The 12,137-nt window shown below is 37.0% G+C and overlaps 1 protein-coding gene across 1 annotated transcript in view; it reads left to right on the top strand.

Annotated features, from left to right (window-relative positions):
- SLC39A8 (solute carrier family 39 member 8) overlaps positions 1 to 12,137 on the top strand; it is a 68,623-nt gene that overhangs the window by 51,856 nt on the left and 4,630 nt on the right. The gene's annotated exons all lie outside the window — the stretch shown is intronic.

Raw genomic sequence — 12,137 nt, 5'->3', positions numbered from 1 at the left:
ACTTTGAAACAGTAAGCACTCAACAGTGTTAGCACCTTTGTTGCTACTATTCTTAATTTTATCCCCCTCCCCCAACAATGTTTCGAAAATGTGTGAGTCTCATAGAGTTAGATGCAAGGTGGCTGCTGATAGGAATCTTCGGCCCTGTAGTGGTCACTGGGATGGAGGTGGAGGCACTCCGAGCTCAGTTGACTAGAACGTACCTTTGGCATTCCACTTCTCCATTCAGTTCAGGAAAACAAGCTTATGCCCTCATCACTTAGTATCATTATTTTAAAAAACATGTATTGAATGCCTACTCATGTTAAGCTCTGGGCTGAAACAGAAAAAATCCTTGTCCTCCAGGAGGTTTTGATCTGGCTCCACAACTTTCAGTCACAAAGAATTGTCCAGAAAGCAAAGAAAGAACAACAAAAACAATTCTGCACTGTCAGAGTGTTTTTAACGTAGACAAACCAATTTGGAATTGATTAATGAACACTTTCCTATGCACACCCTTCCCACATTGTGTGTACATGTCCATATGTCCATATGCTTTTTGAAAAGATTGCAATAGACACTTCATGTGACAATGATTTATGAACCTGTCATGAGAGAAAAATGTACTTTTACTATTACACTTTCGCTTATTCAGACAACAAATATGCAGAGTGCCTGCAGTGCTAGGTACTGGGTGAAGAGGAGTGAACAGGAACTAAAAATCCCACATTGCGTAGAGATCACAGGCGTAGCTTGTTTGCCCTAAGGATTCAAATCCTGTTTCTGCCCCTTTCTAGAGGTATGAGTTTGGGCACGTTACTTAAACCTTTTTCTACCTTAGTCCCCTCATCTGTAAAATGGGTATAATAACCACATAGGGTTGTTGCAAAGGTCAAACGACTTGTACTCCTAATATTATTATTACTGTTCTGTGCTCAGTGAGTATGTCCTGTGTCTCTTGCGCTCAATTCCCTACTATAGAACTTCTGAACACGTTGCGTACGGCGGGGTTTAAATCCCTCATACCCCTCTGTTCCAGCAGGTTTTCAAAAGAAACTACTTTAAAATGCACTCTTCTCTTTAAAGCGTAAATGCTTCTATGTCATTTATTATTTTTCTATAAATAATAGATTCTACAAATAAATTATTCCATAAATTATTCTATAAATAATTATTCTACAAATAATTCAATAAAATATGCAAAATAAAAAGAGTCAACAGTAAAAACGAGAATTCACGTTATCCGTCCTTAGCGCATGGCTCAGAAAAAAATGAAGCTTCTCGTGATCCGTACGCAACGTGTTAAACTGGTCATCAAATCCTCAAGTGTCACAGTGATATCTTTAAGAGGCAACCTTTATCCCCTGTGTAGACCCCACCCCTCACTTTCGACATACGAAGTAGAGAAGCCTCTGTTTTTCTGAACTATTACATATAGACCAGGGTGCTGGTTGCCCACACACAGAGAACAGCTTTTTTATTTCTAACTCTCTGGTGCCCACTTTCTTCTCGACTGGCAGGTTGCCTATTTCTTAGCACCCCTGCCATGGTCCTAATTGCCTGTTTTGTCACTGTGACTGTGGTTAGTACTTTCTCTCATCCCTCTTGGCATCCGTGTATCGTTCCTTGCCTCTTACCGCGTTTCCTATGCTTCTTGCCCTTCTAGATCTTCTCTGCCAATCAGAGAGCACTCCCTCATCTCCTGCAGGGATGGTTAATCAATCATTTTGTAGTACATTGGGTATGTTTCAGTTCTTTTGACATAATTCATGTCAAATGGTAAGTACACAGCAGGCAGCTGCTGCACAAGGTAGGTTCTTCTACCACACCCTACCCTACCCGGTTCCTCAGCTGAATTGTTCTGGAAGAAGATTAGACACTGAGCAGTGTAGATATTTGTGTATTTGGGGAACACTGCTCCAGGAGTCTAGCAAAAAATTTCTACAACTTACATTAAAACTTAACCAATTACCTGGGGCTTCCTGACTCTCTTTAAGACTTCTCTGTAATAATGAGAGTTATGTGGGCTGGGGAGTACATTATACAGGCTTTTCATAAGAAATGATTCCCTACTGCCCGAAGGTACCAGAGCATTAATGCTCCACTCATCTGTGGTAACGGTAGGACGGTATGCAACCTTTTAGAGTGGTGTAAGTAGTCCATTGGGATAACTAAATAATTAGTATATACTTTAAATTCCATTGGCAAAATAGTACCATATTTCTTCAAACCTCCTCAGGTTTCTCCTAAATTATTTTTTTCAAGACAGTAAAATTATATGGTCCCAAACTGAAATGAAAATGAAAGACAATTATTTCAATTCCTAAAGGCCAAAACAACTTTATTCAGATTCCACAAAAAGGATGGAGGGAAAAGAAACAATTTTCAAGGTTTCTGGAAATTGTTATTTTCCTGTTAATGGTTATTTTCATTAGCAAAAAGAAGTTTGGAAATAGTTATGAGATTTTCCTGAAACCAAATACTAGAGACTAAGGGCATCTGAATTATGTTTGGTCATATGCCTTAGAGATAAAGTTAATCTCGTCTTTCTCATATAAAGTTTCATTTTGGTTATAGTGAGCTGAGAATGACTTTTCAGGGCTAGAGGAAAGCCAGAGGAACCATGAGCTATAAAGTACGTTGAAATCACCAGGAAATATAGCCATAAAAGCAAAGCCCATCGAAATTTTATATTTATATAATGCCATTAACTCTTATTGAATCAGTCATGTCCTTTCCAGAAAGTGATGGCACATTCCAATAAGGATACATAATACGTACAAAAGGGACAATTTACAAAACTCTGACCAATGTGTAGGTGAACCACAGGGGAGAGTGCAGTAAAACTGGGGCTTGGAATAGTGGCGCTGTGAACAATCTTATGTCCAAAGAGAAAAGGGAAGGAAGAAGTTACTAGAACCTGGATGGAGCTAGTCTCATACAGAAAGTTACTGTGAGGGGAACAGTGGTCTTTAATTGGGGACATAGCCAGCCTAAATTACCTCTCAAGAAGGGAGCCTGGGGGATACATACCCTGGTCTCCTCTTTCTCTCCAATTTTATGTTGGAGCACTTTATTTGGAACCAACCAGAAGTCAGGAGCATGGGAACCCTTTGATGGAGTTCATACAGGTTTCATGGAACAGAAAACTGGGAAGAGAAGGGTGGAAAGTGGATATGGATGGGGAAATGAAAGATATCTGGCACATTCCACCCTTTTGTTTTCTGTCAGCCTCCACTTTTGATGTTCGTCTGGGTGAAAAATGCATGTTCCCAAGACAGGGAAATGCACAAATTCCCATCAGCTCCATATTATCCCTGTGTGACATCAGTATAGTAATATTGCAGCCTGAAACTAAAATGTTAACCGCCACCAGGATTCTTCACACTGAGTGCTGGGGAAGGGAGAAAGGGAGGAAAGATGAGAGGAAGAAACATAAATATAAATTATAGCTGCTCCTCACTTCTACAGCTGGTCGTAAGGCCCACGGTGGTCATTCCAGCTGCCTCCTTCTAGTGTACATTCTGTGTGTCCCTCACTGACTGGCTTTTCCATTTGGGGTGACCCAGATCTCCGTTCCTGCAGGATCTGAGTCCTTGCTGGTCTTGTCTGGGGTTGTTGCCGTTCTCCCTTGACCATGACTGTTGGGAAGGGAGTACTAAGAGGTGCTCCACTGGGTCTTCTGGGTCATAACCAAGTGACAGGAACGTTTGCAATGCAGCCCAGACCCTGCAGAACCCTTTCGTATCTACGCTTCACTGAAAAATGCAGCCCACCTATGGGTAACCAGTTTCCCCACACTTTGAATATATGAAAAAGCGAATTAAGTGTGATTTTGAGGGTCTGTTTCTTATGGCCGTTTCTGGCACCCATGATTATATCAGTTAGCATCCCACTGGGAAACAGATGGGACACTCAAATTAGAAGAATTTCAGGAAGGTTTATAAGGTGTGTGTCAGGTGGAAGAGAACCACAGGGGTTGTGTGTGAACCAGGCACCAGTGATGGCAATGTTGTGACCACCCCTGGATCTAAGTGGTGGAAGTTACTAGAACCTGGAAAGATAATTGTCCTGAGAAGAGCTGTGGCCTTCATTTGAAGGTCATGGATAGCCTGACCACACGAAGGGGTATGAGAAGAATAAATACCCTGACTCTGCCTCCTTTCTCCCCCTGATCTCCCTCTAGGGCTTCCTAGTGGTCAGTCTCAAACGCAAACCAGAGGACCAGGAGCCTGTAGCGGTGGCCCATTCAGGACAGACTCAAGACAGAGAGCAGGGTGAGAGGGTGGAGACTCGTGCTGGAAGGGCAGATGGAAGCTATTTCTCACAGGCATGAAGTTTGAATCCTGGATGTTCCTTTCTGGACTATGAATTCCAATAAGATAGTGTTTTATTTATATTTCTGTCCTCAGTTCTTAGCGCAGTTCCTGCCTGCTATAAATTAGGTGTTCAGTAAATAATTAAGTAGCCTAATCCCAACACCTTTTCTGTGACTTTGAGCAAGTCATTTATATTCTTGGATTGTCATTTTCCTCATCTCTAAAATTAGGATACCGGTATCTGTTCTGTTTTACTTGTGAAGATGTTGTAAAGGTCAAAAGAAAATGAAGACATTAACATATAGAAGTGCTTTATAAACTGTAAAGTGCTGAGTTATCAAGATATTACTTCACATCTTTAAAATTCCTTCCCTCCTACGTATACCCAGTGAGCTATCTGATTCATGTAACCTTATTAACTCAGATGCTTTTCACAGTGAGTTTTACTTTCTGGCTAATAAATCCCTTGACTCTTTCATACACCTTACACTTCAGTAGTTGAAAGTTTAGTGCTTTTTTCAAGAGTATATTTTTGCCCAAACTCAAACATTCTTGTTAGACGTTTCCCTTTTTTTCTTTTTAACAAATCTTTGCACCTCCCACTTTTCTAAAGCTTTTTTTTTTTTTTTGATTTAATATTCTCCCCTTTTTTCTCCAATAATCTTGATCCATATGCTCTCAAGTATATTCAAGGATTGTACATGAGAAATCTTTTGTCTTGCACACTTTTCTCGTAGGCAGTTTTGTTTTTCTTCCTTGTAATAATGCTGTGTCCATTTGTACTTTGTTAGATAAAATGATCTCTGTGATATAGTAATTATCATTCATGGAACACTTAGCAGTTTATAAGCATCTCATTTAATCATCATAACAATTCTATGGAGTTGGTAGTGTTGAGGAACCTGAAGTCAGATTCCAAGTACCTTTATTTTTTCAGAGCAGTTTTTGGTTCACAGCAAAATTGAGAAGAAAGCACAGCGATTTCCCATATACCCACTGAACTCACACATGTATAGCCTCCCCCATTATCAATATTCCCCACCAGCTCAGTACACTTGTTACAGTTGATAAACCCACAGTGACACAGCAACATCATGCAAAGGCCGTAGTTTACAGGTCACTGTTGGTGTTGTATGTTCTGTGGGTTTGGACGAATTTGTGATGACATTTATACATCATTGTAGTATCACGTAGAGTATTTTCACTTCTCTATGCTCCACCAACTCATCCTTTTCCCTCCCCCAACCCCTGACAGCCACCAATCTTTTTATTTTCTCCATAGTTTTGCTTTTTCCATAATGTCATATAGTTGGAAACACGCAGTATGTAGCTTTTTCAGATTGACTTTTTCACTTAGTAACATGCATTTAAGATTCTTCCATGTCTTTTCATGGCTTGACAACTTTTTTTTTTTTTTTGATGGGGGTGATTAATAATATTCCATTGTCTGGATATACCACAACTTATTTATTCGTTTACCTACTGAAGGATATCTTGGTTGTGTGTGGGCAGGGGGTATGTGGGAAATCTCTGTATTGATCAATTTTGCTGTGAACCTAAAATTGCTCTTTAAAAAAATAAAGTTCTTCAAAAAAGAGCAATTATTTTCTTCATAATAACAATTCTACAAAGTTGGTAGTATTAAGGAATCTGAAGTCAGATTCCTTAATACTACCAACTTCATAGAACTGTTATATTATGATTAAATGAGATGTTTATAAACCACTAAGCTTAGGCAATTAGGAATAAAGCTGCTGTAAACATCTGTGTGTAGGTTTTTGTGTGGACATAAGTTTTCAACTTATTTGGGTATATACCAAGGAGCATGAATGCTAGATCATGTGGTAGGAATATGTTCAGTTTGTAAGAAACTGCCAGTCTGTCTTCCAAAGTTGATGTACCCTTTTGCATTCCAACCAGCAATGAATCAGAGTTTCTGTTGCTCCACATCCTCATTAGTATTTAATATTGTCATTGTTCCCGACTTTGGCCATTCTGTTAGATAGGCAGTGGTATCTCATTGTCTTAATTTGCATGTCTCTGATGACATATGATGTGTGGCATCTTTCATATGCTTATTTGCCTTCTGTGTATCTTCTTTGGTAAGGTGTCTTAATATCTTTGGCCCATTTTTTAATCAGGTTGTTTTCTTGTTTCATGAGTTCTCTGTATATTTTGTTTAATAGTTCTTTATCAGATGTGCCTTTTGCAAATATTTTCTCCCAGTCTGTGGCTTGTCATCTCATTCTGTTGACATTGTCATTTACAAAACAGTTTTTAATTTTAATGAAGTCCAAGTAATCAATAATTTTTTTTCATGGATCATGCCTTTGGTGTTGTATCTAAAAAGTCATAGCCATTCCCAAGGTCATCTAAATTTTCTCCTGTGTTATCTTCTAAGAGTTTATAGTTTTTCATTTTCATTTGGGTCTATGATCCATTTTGAGTTAATTTTTGTGAAGGGTGTCAGGTCTGAGTCTAGATTCTGTGTGTATGTGTATATATCTATGTGGATCTGTGTGTATGTGTGTGTGTGTATGTGTGTGTGTAGATGTCCACTTCTTCCAGCACCTTTTGTTGAAAAGACTATCTTTTCTCCATTGTATTGTCTTTGATTCTTTGTCAAAGATGAGTTGACTATATTTATATGAATCTATTTCTAGGCTCTCTATTCTGTTACATTGATCTATTTGTCTATTTGTTCACCAGTACCACACTGTCTTGATTACTATAGCTATGTAGTAATTTGTGAAGTCAAGTAATGTCAGTCCTGCAACTTTGTTCCTCAACTTCAATGTTGTGTTGGCTATTCTAGGTCTTTTGCCTTTCCATTTATATTTTAGAACCATAAAATAATTTGCTGAGATTTTGATAGGGATTGCATTGAACCTATAGATCAAATTGGGAAGAACTGACATGTTGATACTATGGAGCCTTTCAATCCATAAGAATGGAATATCTCTGCATGCATTTAGTTATTCTTTTATTTCTTTCATCATAGTTTAGTGCTTTTTCTCATATAGATCATATACATATTTTGTTAGATTTATACCTAAGTATTTTGTCTTTGCAGGGAGCTAATATAAATGGTACTTTCAAATTCTACTTGTTCATTGCTGGTATACAGGAAAGCAATTGACTTTTGTGTATTAACCTGTGCCCTACAACCTTGCTATAATTACTTATTAGTTCCAGGATCTTTTTTTGTCAATTTGTTTGGATTTTCTACATAGATAGTCATGTCATCTGCTAACAAAGACAGTTATATTTCTTCCTTTCCAATGTGTATATACCTTTTATTTCTTTTTCTTGTCTTATTGCATTAGCTAGGACCCAAGTAACTTTCTGAAGCACACAGAGCTATTAAGTAACAGAGCCAATAATGAAATTCATACCTATTTGATATCAGAGTACATACATATCCTTTAATCATTAAGCTAGCTTTCATTCAGTGTTCCTTTCCTTAATCTCACCTCCTTATTTGCAGCCTCTTAAAATGCTATTTTATTATTAGTATTTATGCATATTAATTTATCTTTTACAAGGATAGATTTTTATGGTTGTTTTTGCATATAATTTTCAGGTGTTTGTTGGCATTTATACTTCCTTTTGCCATCGTCATTGTGTATTTTTGGTGTGTTGCTATTTTCCTTTTTGACTTGGTTTTTTTGTTTTCAGAGTTCTTACCCTGCAAAATGATTTCAGCATGGAATTTAAAATTTAATTTTTATTTGCAATGGTTTTTTTTCCTTTTACTTTCTTACCAACAAAACGTATAGACAACAAACCATAAAAATTTTTCATTAATCATGGCTCATCTTGCCTCCCCCATTACGGAATGACTGTGCTCATGCTGTGCTCATGCTGATCTTTGAAGCCATAAACCCCACACAAAAAAAGTTTCATTTTAGTGAGACTATATACCGTCTTTTCAAGTCAGACCAAACCTTCAGGCAGCCTGCTTCTCCAGCTTTACCTTGTTTGCTGATGAGTCATCACAAGTTCACTTTTTCCTCTTGCTGGTTCTAACCCCATGGCTTTAATGTTTTGTTTTCTGAGTATTAGAATAATATACTGAGGTGCCAAAAAATGTATGCTCATGACTTATATTCATCTTTTGTTATTGGTATATATTGAGTATTATAATTTTAATACAGTTTTTTCCTTTTTAAAAATGCGTATGTATTTTTTGGCACCCTCTGTAAAATAAGTGCAAAAAAATCCAGAACACCTATAAAAGATAAAAAACGCAAATGAACAAGGGTTCTCCACAGTACTATCTCCCAGAGAGAACCATGCTTAGCATTTTTGTATGTATCATTTCAAATATATTGGCACTTAGACCATCATGAAGTTATAATAATAATTATTTTTACAAAACGGTGCCCATTAGACATGCTATTTTTTTTCAAACCTCAACACTATGTTTTGGACATCTTTATATGTGGAAATATATAGATATTTATTATCTCTACTACTCTGCATACTATTTCATTGCAGGTGTAAGCCATAGTTATATGATCCACAGCACACTGAAGGATAGCCAAGTCCTTTTTCTTGCTTCTTCATCTTCCTCCTTCTCCCCTTCCTGCTCTCGCTCTCATTCTTCTTTACTGTCTCCTTTTTATTCTCCTTTTCTTCATTGTTTTTGTCTTCCTCCTCCTTCTATTTTTCTTCCTCCTCCTCCTCCTACCACTCTTTCTCCTTTCCTCCTCCTCTTCCCCTTCCTCTCAAGCCCTCCTCCTCTTTCTGATCTTCCTCCTCTATGTGTAAACTTAAACTATTCTGCAATGAGTCCACTTGCTTTCCTCATTTTGATTTCTTAGCACCTTTGTTTCTTTTACCTTTGGCTTCTTTCCTCCATACTTAAGTTGGTTTTCTACTAGTCTTTCTTTTGCTCTTATAACTTTGGCCCATGATATTCTTTCTCTCCCCATTCTGATTGTTCTGCACTTTACTTTGACTTTCATTTACGTTAATAACTAAGGTAAGAGGTGTTAAGAGCTTTGCTGATGGTGACAGTAATTCTCGTTGGAGCCAAGCTAAAATGTAGGTCTGAATTTCAGAGCTATGGTCTTTTCATTAGACTTAGTTGCCTCATCATGGCTGAGGTTAAAAATATCCTCACATTTAGTATACAAGTTAGAGAAAGAAGCAAATAAGCAAACAACAACAATAGCAAATAAAAATAAAAAAGAAAAGGAGAAAGAAGAATACTCACCAACTTAACTAGAGGAATGTGACTTTAGTGTTCTCTCTGCTCAGTAACTTAGTTCTAGGTGAAATAAAAAAGAACCCTTTGTGAATGTTTGCCTACTTTTGCTTGTTCCAAAGCTATTAAAAATGTATAATTGTTAACCTACCCAACAGTGCCAGCTGAGACCTGAGCTTATAGAGCTAAAAGGAAGCATAATAAATAGAGTCAATAATATCTGTACTTAGAGGTAAGATTCTCATGCCTGATATATTAATTTAATTTCTTTTTCAAAATTAAAGGAGTTTGTATACAGAGTTTGTATATAGTATGTAATATCAAGTAGTCAAGACTTGGTCTTGTAATCTTTTCTCTAAACCATCACAAGTAAATAAAGAAATTATAAATACATGTTTAGGTAAACCAAACTAGAAGACAAAAACAACTGGTATTATTAAGTGTATCTTGGCAGTAAGTTTTTGTAAGGCCGAGGTCTCTGTCTCTATGGTTTTTCTCGTGACTGCCTTTGTTTCTTTGTTGGCAGTAATTGATTCCTGCTCTGGGGTATTTCTTACCAAACAATCCATTTGACATGAGCTAAATCATGATTGTTTATTGTGTTGTGCATTTAAGAAATATCTGGTTAAATTAATTAAACAAGGAAGCCATTAGACTGAGGTGGCTCTAATGCCATGGTAGTTAATGTAAGCAAAGCCAAGTCTAAGCCTGTAAGTGCCTCAAGGGTACAAAATCAAATCTTAATGGCAATCAGTTACAAACAGCCAACTAGGCTTTAAACTACAGCCAATCAATAATTTCTGTGCTTTCCTTTCACCTGTTCTCTATAAAAGTCTCTCCCTGAGCGCCTGTCAGAGGAGTGCCCTGAATCACTTCCTGTTTGACATGGCTGTATTTGGATTGATTTTTGCTCAAAGAAACTCTTAAAAGTTTCAATTTGCCTCAGTTTATCTTTTAACACTATAAAGTAAAAAGACCACATTGTAAGACCAGATGGAATTCTTTTCATGCTGATGAGATTTGCCTTTTAAAATTAAATGATATTAAACACGTATTCCAACATTGCTTCAAGTGTTTAAAAGAGTTTTTTGAGAGGAATGGGCATTCTCCTTGTGAATGGCCTCCAGATTCTATTACAACCATGAAGTGCCTCCCCGCCCCCCCCCCATCAGTCTGGAGTAGCAAAATAATTACTAAAAAAAAAAGCCCACTTACTTTCTTTGTATCCCTGAGTAAGTTCACTAACCTTTCTGTGCTTAGTTTCCTCAACTCTAAAATGATGATAATAGTAGTAGTTAACAACTCATAGAATTGTTCTAAAGGAATGAAATATCTAAGTGTTTAGAACAGTGCCCGGCACATAATAATGCTAATATGCCTTTGCTATGACTGTTTCTACTGCTATCATGACGACTACTGCTACTGTTACTACTATTTTAGTACTACTAACAGTCCTTCCTCTTTTCATATTGATTTAAGAATTTATTGGCTCCAAATGACTTTGGCTGCATCTACAAACAAAAATCATCCCCCACAGATGAAGATTGGTCACTAATGAAACAGTGAAAGCTGTATTGCAAGATCTAAGGTTAATTCTGAAAGAACAGTCCCCAAAATATTTTGAGTAATGAAGCAATATTGAAGTAAATGCAGAATCTCTCAAATGTTTGCTCTGAAGGAAGTATCTCTCAGCCAGATATAGAATGCACATTTTAAAAAAGTTAGTCATATAGTTTACATCTTGTTTCTCCAAGGTAAATACACTTCTTGAAGCCAGAAGCTATATTTTCCACTTCCATGCCTTTCCCATGGCATCTAGCATGTTGATTTAAAATGTGCAGATATTCAATAACTGTCTTGATTAGCTGCTGAGGTAGAGTTGAGGGGAGGAGAGTTAGGAATACAATGTTCTCCAGTTAATTGCAAATTCTTCCTTTAAAAATGAGCTTGCATTTTATTATCTTTTTCTACAGTATCTGGAAAATGCTTTAGTGGGCAGTTGTCATTTGATGTTTCACAATTTTGTAAATTTAAGTTCTTACAAAGGATCCACTGTAGGATTTTCTATTTTTATTATTGTTTCAAAATGGAAAGAAGTGTTAGTGTAAAGACAAGCCTGTTCCAATCACACTGCATGAAATTTGTTAAGAGAATCATTGAAGTTAGAGCTGGTAGGTGCCATGTTGTTACAACCTAAATGGCCAGCATAGTACCTGGAACACCATGGAAACTTAATAAGTTATGGAAAAATAAATGAATCATTTAGTACCTTCTCTTCATGTTACAGCTGAAGAAACTGAGGCCCAGGTAACTTGTTCACAGTCACATAACAGCATAGGAGGGACTAGAATAAATGTTCTATGATGTCATCATGCTTTAAATGTGGATTTCCCATTTAAATTGTAACATGGAATAGACTTTAAATTTTGTCTTTGAAGAACTTTTTATTTTAAAGTATGTGAATAAATCAAATTCTTAACTTAATATCTGTTACGTTTCAGGAAGGCAGTAGTAAGGATCTGTACAAAGCAAAAGGAATGTTTTAAGGGGAAAGTAAATAAACTGTCTTTTAATTGGCTTGCTCAAGGCCTGTCAATATATTAATCTCCTTTCTCCCTACCATAAGT

Source organism: Rhinolophus sinicus, chromosome 1, assembly GCF_057876585.1.
Source record: "Rhinolophus sinicus isolate RSI-liver-muscle chromosome 1, RSI-T2T, whole genome shotgun sequence".
NCBI lineage: Eukaryota > Metazoa > Chordata > Mammalia > Chiroptera > Rhinolophidae > Rhinolophus > Rhinolophus sinicus.
The sequence above is the reverse complement of the archived record's forward strand: the minus strand, read 5'-3'. Positions and strand labels throughout refer to the sequence as shown.